Genomic DNA, 9,218 nt, shown 5'->3' on the forward strand with positions numbered 1-9,218 from the left:
TCGCTTTCTTTTCCCCCACCTTCTTCCCCCCTTCTCCTGGCGTCATTTTTGATAACGGGGCATGTGAAGAACCGGACAGGACCGGACCAAATGATCTGGGGATCCGCAATGATAACATTCGCGTCGGTTGGTGACATTCCGCGGAACAACGGTTGGCAGTGCTTCCGAAGGCATAGTATTATGAGAACGCTGCTGGGTAACTTCCGGAAATTGGCGGACATCTAATTTGTCAACAACCGCCAACAACTCGGCATACGTTCGTGGTCTCTCAACAAAGATAAATTTTCCCTTCTCTGATGCAGAAAGATCAACAAGGATATGGGTGACACAATCGCTTTCTGAAATTTGTATGTCGAGAACTCCTACCGCAGGCCTAACACGTTCCACAAATTGCATTAGTGGTTCCCTATCTCCTTACACCCGCCAAAATTGTTCCTGATCCAACGCTCTACGCGCGCGGTCAGTGAGCTTAATATTCAGGTGCATGAGCGAACCGCCTTCTTGCAACATTTCGGTTATTATCAAATTTAAACTGCCGTGGGCCATTGAATACAACGCCGTCAATACCGTAGCATGTGGGTGAGATAGAGCCTCCATATGTCGCCATAAATGAATAATTAATTCCAACAGCTTGATAACTTGATCTACCGACTCAATAATAATGTCAGTGACATCATGCAACACTCTCAATAAAGGGTGGGGCAATCTCGCAAAGGAATTAGACTGTTGTAATTCGACTCGCTGGGACGCACACTTCCTTACATCATGACGATCCTCAAGATCGATATTACTCTCCTCTGCCCCCCAAGGCAAGCGTCAGGAGGTGCGAGTTCAGGCCCTCCATCCCTGCCAAGGCCTGATTAAAAGCAGCTCTATGCGCGTCTTGGACCCCAATTGATTTTAAATCTAACAGCCAATTGAGCTTGTGCCCGACAAAGCTGTTTTAACGTGGGAGGAGCACGCTCAAAGACTGACATGGTAGCACTCCAAGTAGCTATAAATGTGGAAACTGATGACATCCACTTACCCTGATCCGGGAAAAGATCTGGAGGCAACGTTACTGGAGCTAACGCCACCCGGAGCCGTGCAATCGACACATTCACCGTACTGTCAACACTTTGACTTCTGATTCTAAGCTCATATTGCAGCTGGGCTTTCATAAGTAAGTCTAAACCTGGTACTGATCGTGCCATGATCATTCGGTGTTCCTGTATAAACACAAAGGAAACTATAAGCAAAAAACGTTCTCAATAAGCAAGAGCATAAAAATACAAAAAAATATCACATTCATACTCCACCTACACAAATTTAGGCACCCAAGGTCCGGGAAGGAAGGTGTGCTGCTACCACTGATGTGGGTTACCAACACAAGTACAAGGATAACGTACCAATAGGGACAAGAAAGGAGGCATGAAGGGCGCCAAAAACAGAAATAACAGTCATCCATTTATAGCACCCTTTACCCACGCACATCATGATATATGGGATATTATAATTGCCATACTCAAACTCCATTGTGTGTACCCTTCATCATACATATTGTTTGTCATAATAGATTTAAGAAATTACAATGGCACATCAACTCCGCTATGACAAACAGTGTGCATAATGAAGACCGCATAATGTTACCAATGTAAGAACTTAAAATAATACTAGCATAAAATTAACTAAAAAGCCTAGAAGGAAATGTTTATGAGAAGAACACAATGGGGCCGCAAGGGAGGAGGCAACACAATACTTAACTCAGGTGCACCAAAACAAACAACGGACACCAGGCCGCACCAACAACGTACATGTAAGACACGCAACTACTCTCTCCCTTGCGGTTCCAGCCGTTCCACCCAAGTAATAGCTACCTGAAACATTTTAATACTTGGAACAGTACATGAGTGATCAGCAAATTAAAAAGAAAACAATGTTTTTGTTGTTGTCTTCAGTCCTGAGACTGGTTTGATGCAGCTCTCCATGCTACTCTATCCTGTGCAAGATTCTTCATCTCCCAGTACCTACTACAGCCTAAATCCTTCTGAATCTGCTTACTGTATTCATCTCTTGGTCTCCCTCTGCGGTTTTTACTCTCCACGCTGCCCTCCAATGCCAAATTTGTCATCCCTTGATGCCTCAGAACATGTCCTACCAACCAATCCCTTCTTCTAGTCAAGTTGTGCCACAAACTCCTCTTCTCTCCAATTCTATTCAATACTTCCTCATTAGTTATGTGATCTACCCATCTAATATTCAGCATTCTTCTGTAGCACCATATTTCGAAAGCTCCTGTTCTCTTCTTGTCCAAACTATTTATCGCCCATGTTTCACTTCCATACATGGCTACACTCCATACAAATACTTTCAGAAATGACTTCCTGACACTTAAATCTATACTCGATGTTAACAAATTTCTCTCCTTCAGAAACACTTTCCTTGCCATTGGCAGTCTACATTTTATATCCTCTCTACTTCAACCATCATCAGTTATTTTGCTTCCCAAATAGCAAAACTCCTTTACTGCTTTAAGTGTCTCATTTCCTAATCTAATTCCCTCAGCATCACCCGACTTAATTCGACTACATTCCATTATCCTCGTTTTGCTTTTGTTGATGTTCATGTTATATCCTCCTTTCATGACACTGTTCATTTCGTTCAACTGTTCTTCCAAGTCCTTTGCTGTCTCTGACAGAATTACAATGTCATCGGCACACCTCAACGTTTATCTTCCTTCTGCATGGATTTTAATACCTACTCCAAATTTTTTCTTTTGATTCCTTTACTCCTTGCTCAATATACAGATTGAATAACATCGGGGAGAGGCTACAACCCTGTCTCATTCCCTTCCCGACCGCTGCTTCCCTTTCATGCCCTTCAACTCTTATAACTGCCATCTGGTTTCTGTACAAATTGTAAATAGCCTTTCGCTCCCTGTATTTTACCCCTGCCACCTTCAGAATTTGAAAGAGAGTATTCCAGTTAACGTTGTCAAAAGCTTTCTCTAAGTCTACAAATGCTAGAAACATAGGTTTGCCTTTCCTTAATCTATTTTCTAAGATAAGTCGTAGGGTCAGTATTGCCTCACGTGTTCCAACATTTCTGCAGAATCCAAACTGATCTTCCCCGCGGTCGGCTTCTACCAGTTTTTCCATTCGTCTGTAAAGAATTCGCGTCTGTATTTTGAAGTTGTGACTTATTAAACTGATAGATGTGAAAATTATCGAACTGTCAGCACCTGCTTTATTTAGGATTGGAATTATTATATTCTTCTTGAAGTCTGAGGGTATTGTGCCTGTCTCATACATCTTGCTCACTAGATGGTAGAGTTTTGTCAGGACTGGCTCTCCCAAGGCCATCAGTAGTTTTAATGGAATGTTGTCTACTTGTTTCGACTCAGGTCTTTCAGTGCTCTGTCAAACTCTTCATGCAGTATCATATCTCCCATTGCATCTTCATCTACATCCTCTTCCAATTCCATAATATTGTCCTCACGTACATCGCCCTTGTATAGACCCTCTATATACTCCTTCCATCTTTCTGCTTTCCCTTCTTTGCCTAGAACTGGGTTTTCATCTGAGCTCTTGATATTCATACAAGTGGTTCTCTTTTCTCCAAAGGTCTCTTTAATTTTTCTGTAGGCAGTATCTATCTTACTCCTAGTGAGCTAAGCCTCTACATCCTTACATTTGTCCTCTAGCCATCCGTGCTTAGCCATATTGCACTTCCTGTCAATCTCATTTTTGAGACGTTTGTATTCCTTTTTGCCTGCTTCAGTAACTGCGTTTTTATATTTTCACCTTTCATCAATTAAATTCAATATTTCTTCTGTTACTCAAGGATTTCTACTAGCCCTTGTCTTTTTACCCACTTGATCCTCTGCTGCCTTCACTACTTCATCCCTCACAGCTACCCATTCTTCTTATACTGTACTTCTTTTCCTCATTCCTGTCAAATGTTCCCTAATGCTCTCTCTGAAACTCTGTACAATCTCTGGTTTAGTCAGTTTATCCAGGTCCCATCTCCTGAAATTCCCACCTTTTTGCAGTTATTCAGCTTTAATCTACAGTTCATAACCAATAGATTGTGGTCAGAGTCCACATCTGCCCCTGGAAATTTCTTACAATTTAAAACTTGGTTCCTAAATCTCTATCTTACCATTATATAATCTATCTGATACCTTCTAGTATCTCTGGGATTCTTCCATGTATACAACCTTCTATTATGAATCCTGAACCAAGTGATAGCTATGATTAAATTATGCTCTGTGCAAAATTCTACCAGATGGCTTCCTCTTTCAATTCTCTCTCCCAATCCATATTCACCCACTATGTTTCCTTCTCTCCCTTTTCCTACTCTCAAATTCCAGTCACCCATGACTATTAAATTTTCGTCTCCCTTTACTACCCGAATAATTTCTTTTATCTCATCATACATTTCATCTATTATTCATCATCTGCAGAGCTAGTTGGCATATAAACTTGTACTACTGTAGTAGGCATGGGCTTCGCGTCCTTCTTGGCCACAATAATGCGTTCACTATGCAGTTTGTAGTAGCTTACCCGCACTCCTATTTTTTTATTCATTACTAAACCTACTCCTGCATTACCCCTATTTGATTTTGTATTTATAACCCTGTATTCACCTGACCAAAAGTCTTGTTCCTCCTGCCACTGAACTTCACTAATTCCCACTATATACAACTTTAACCTATCCATTTCCTGTTTTAAATTTTCTAACCTACCTGCCCGATTAAGGGATCTGACATTCCACGCTCCAATCAGTAGAACGCCAGTTTTCTTTCTCCTGATGTCTTCTTGAGAAGTCCCTGACCGGAGATCCAAATGAGGGACTATATTACCTCCGGAATATTTTACCCAAGAGGATGCCATCATCATTTAATCATACAGTAAAGCTGCATGCCCTCGGAAAAAATTACGGCTGTAGTTTCCCCTTGCTTTCAGCTGTTCACAGTACCAGCAGAGCAAGGCCGTTTTGGATAATATTACAAGGCCAGATCAGTCAATCACCCAGACTGTTGCCCCTGCAACTACTGAAAAGGATGCTGCCCCTCTTCAGGAACCACATGTTTGTCAGGCCTCACAACAGATACCTTTCTGTTGTGGTTGCACCTATGGTACGGCAATCTGTATCACTGAGGCATGCAAGCCTCCCCACCAACGGCAAGGTCTTTGGTTCATGGGGGTTGGGAAAAAAAAAACAATAACACGACATAAAAATACAATAATTTAAGAAAAAGAGCGTAAGGTCTTTCGGTAATTAACAGATTACGAAGCAGGTAAAGGGCCATGTGCCACTATTAAATCTTCCATAATTACACTACTAAATTTCTCAGTACCCAAGTTGCAATTAACAGAATGGGAATTAAAGCATTTAAGTGATAATGTTACTTCAAAATAATAATAAAATCATTTCATACAGCAGAGGACCAAGAATGGCCCGATCAGTACTCCCCAGTGAAGCAGTTCACACAAATAGTACTCCACGGCTCCAAGCTCACAGCCCCATACAAACTGCAACACAATCATAGCGACCAAGGGTTCTACCAGAACCACCAGGCAGTGAGCCAAAATAGTACTAAGCCCAAACAAGGACTGACTTTTAAAATAACGAGACCTAGCCTGGGCCAGACAACAGACCAAATGCCGGGAAATCCATAAGAAACCTCAGCCAACTTAATATCAAAACAACAATTTATGAACAATATGCAAAACACAAGACCTCTCAGTCCAAAGGCTTCCGTTTCGTCGCGAAGATGGCTCCGACCTGCCTGCTGAGGTACCAAGTGTCGTACGGAGTGCCGAATCGAGCTTAACCTTCGTTAACAGAAAGTGGAAGCACCACAAGACAAATAAACTCCAATCAAACTGCGCAAGGCAAACTCTAAAGATTTGATTTATCTTCAAGTGCATAGTTTCGAGTGGCAAACATAAAGCACCCAGACTAACGTGCCGCCAAATGACGCACTTCCATCACCAGCAGCTAGTAGAGTATGGACAGCAGCGCACCCCATCAATATACATCCGTGGGATGGTAAATGAGGATAGTAATCCCAGCTATGGAGAGACAGGAGGACAAAATGACATCCCGCCACACACGGAATGTATTTCAAAGTCAGGCTCGACAGACTACAACAGGCGACATTTTGCTCCCCTAGCGAATCAGATTAAAATGCACACCACGCCGCTGTCCACACTATTAACCGTAAAATCACGGTCCGGTCTTCCCATCAGGCCCCACTCGGCGTCCTGGCACAAACAACCACTGCCGAGCAGAACTGTCTCCACGCCAAGGCAGCCACCTCTCTCCTCCTCACACACCTCCAGCTAAGCTCCGGCCAGCGATCACACACGGAAACAACCGCCTAATGCCGAAGCGCCGTCTGAGTGAAAACTCAGCACTAAGATTGATACGGACTTGGAAATAAGCGAGCACCAATCAAGTATGGTATTGGTAGGCCATCAAAGGTGCAGACCCACTGCAGTCCTTGTAGAGATGGCCAGCAGCCGTCTGTTGTAGCTGTGCAGGTGCACAATTACCATTGAAGAGTCTTGCGGAAAATATAGCAATTCCATAAACCACTACTTATGTACTAACAAAGTTTTTGGAATTGTCCTTAGAACCAGCAATGCTGTTAACCAGTCCCTTGCTGAATTATTAACACACGTGCAAACACTAACAGTACCAACTTCTCACATATTGTGCATATACTATGAACAACAGAAATGTGTGCACTGAAATGAATGCTTACAAGTTACTTAATTTGGTGAACTGGTGTCAATTACAATTTTATAACATCAGAATACAATTACAAAGGTACAGAAAATATCATTAAAAATATCATAATACATATAACATCTGTAGTAATACAGGCATTATAAAAGAATAGAAATAAACATACTTATCAGTGTTACAGGAATTATGACATAAGTAAATACATAAAAGATCAGAATAGCTTTCGAAAACAACATTCAACCATCTTTACAAAGTAAATAACATATTATTATGCAAATTATATTTGAGGATAACAGTTTTCTACATCATAGTGAATGTAGCTTAGCATTAGAAAAATTCTACAACATCAACCTTGTTAGCTAAATACATAAAGACAGGAAAAACACAAATACCCAAGGGTACACAAACACATAGCGGAATAACACAAAAGGAAAGGACAGGGTTTGATTTCAGTGTAACATCTGGTACTGCAGTCCAAACCAAAACTTCATTCCATAGATTTTTCCTCATATTTCAACATTTGTTCACACACAAAAAATATCCCATTAAAGCATTCATTCTGTATTTATATGTTCACATATTTCTTACCTCATAATTTATTTTCCATTATCTTACCTCATGATTTATTTCCAAGAAAATACTACCTAAGCCTGGCAATAGACACTCACATCTGCCATTGCTCCACTTCCTTGCGCCTTCTGCTTCCCTGGTCCAGGTGCGGCAATAGACACTAACATTGGCCACCACACTAATCTTCACTGCTGCCACCCTGGCCCAGGTCCTCGGAATAGGCGCTCACATCGGCTACTGTGCCACCTCCCCACACCGGCTGCCACCCTGGTTTAGGACCCGGCTAGAGAGACTCACATCAGGAAACCACTACACCTCATCATGCCTGCAGCTAACCTGGGCCAGGTCCTGGCAATAGACGCTCACATCACCCACCACACCACCTAATCTTCACTGCTGCCAGCCTGGCCCAGGTAATGGCAAGAGACGTTCACATCGGACACAGCACCACCTCCTCTCACATACTGTCACCCTTGCCAGGTCTTGGCAGTAGACACTTCAACCAGCCACCACTCCACCTCCTATCACCTGCTGCCACCCTGGCCCATATCCTAGTAATAGATGCTCAAATTTGCCTCCACTCCAACTCTTCATGCCTGTTTCCATCCTTTTCCTGACAATAGACGATCATATCAACCACTGTGCCACCTCCTCATGTATGCTGCCACCTTGGCCCAGGTTCTGGCAATAGAGGCTTACATCGGCCTCTACATCACCTCCTCGTACCTGCTGCCACACTGCCCCAAATACTATTAATAGACGCTAACATTGGTCACCGCACCACCTCCTCCCGTCAGCTGCCACCCTGGCCAAGGGCATGGCGATAGACTCACACATCGCCAACCACGGAACCTCCTAGCACCTCCTGCCACCCTGGCACAGGTCCTGCCGATAGACACTCACATCGGCCACCACTCCACTGCATCGCTCCTGCTGCCACACTGGCCCGGGTCCCGGCACTAGATGCTCATATCAGCCACTGCTACATCTCATTGTGCCTGCTTCCTTCTTGGCACCGAGTCCTTGAAATAGATGCTCACAACAGCCACCGTGCCGCCTCCTCGTGCCTTCTGCTGCCCTGGCCAAGATCCTGGCAATAGACGCTGACATTGGCCACTGCTCCACCTTCTAGTATGATAAAAAAATTAGGTGAAATATATTTCAATTCTTTCAATTTAAGTCTGTGTTTCATACTAGAGTGTCGTGTTCCCAGTTTGCCACAGCTTCGCCACAGGAGACACGAAAGTAGTCGAAGGCGTCCGCCTTCTGGTCGGCTCCTGATCGTTGTCAGAAGGAGGCTAGTTTTTGATTACGCAAAGACTTCTATTATTTGGAAAAGAAAAACCCGGATTTCTTTACATAATCAGTATGAATTTTATAATTAGTTAAGGGACTTTTAGCAATGAACAGTAAAAAAATTGCATTTGCAAATGAAATCATTAATAAATGGGGCAGCTATGAGTTGTATAGAAGACAAGGAGAGGCCATGTGTCTACAACCAGGATGCCGCAGTATTCTCTGCTGTAGTAAAGGCTGCTTGACATTTATAAAAATAATATGGCATGGAGGTTAAAAAAGTATAAAGGAAAAGAACAGAATAAGAAATCTGGTAAATACTAAATATATTCAAACAAATCTCACTAGCAAATTAGGGCTTATTTATAAACATTATAACTTACGTAAGTACTTTTCTAAGTGTATGGTGCGATCAGATTTCAGCCTGCCCTGTGCTGTCTCCTCGGTTTACATTTTTGTCACAAATTACAGTCATTACTTTTCTCCTTCGTTAAAGACAATTCTTGCACTGTTCAACACCTTCATAACAATAACTTGCCGATTTACAGTTTCGAACATAAATTACTTGAATTTTATTAATTAATAATGTTGTCTGCACACAGGCAAGACTGCTC

Source organism: Schistocerca serialis, chromosome 6 (assembly GCF_023864345.2).
Source record: "Schistocerca serialis cubense isolate TAMUIC-IGC-003099 chromosome 6, iqSchSeri2.2, whole genome shotgun sequence".
NCBI classification, from domain to species: Eukaryota; Metazoa; Arthropoda; class Insecta; order Orthoptera; family Acrididae; genus Schistocerca; species Schistocerca serialis.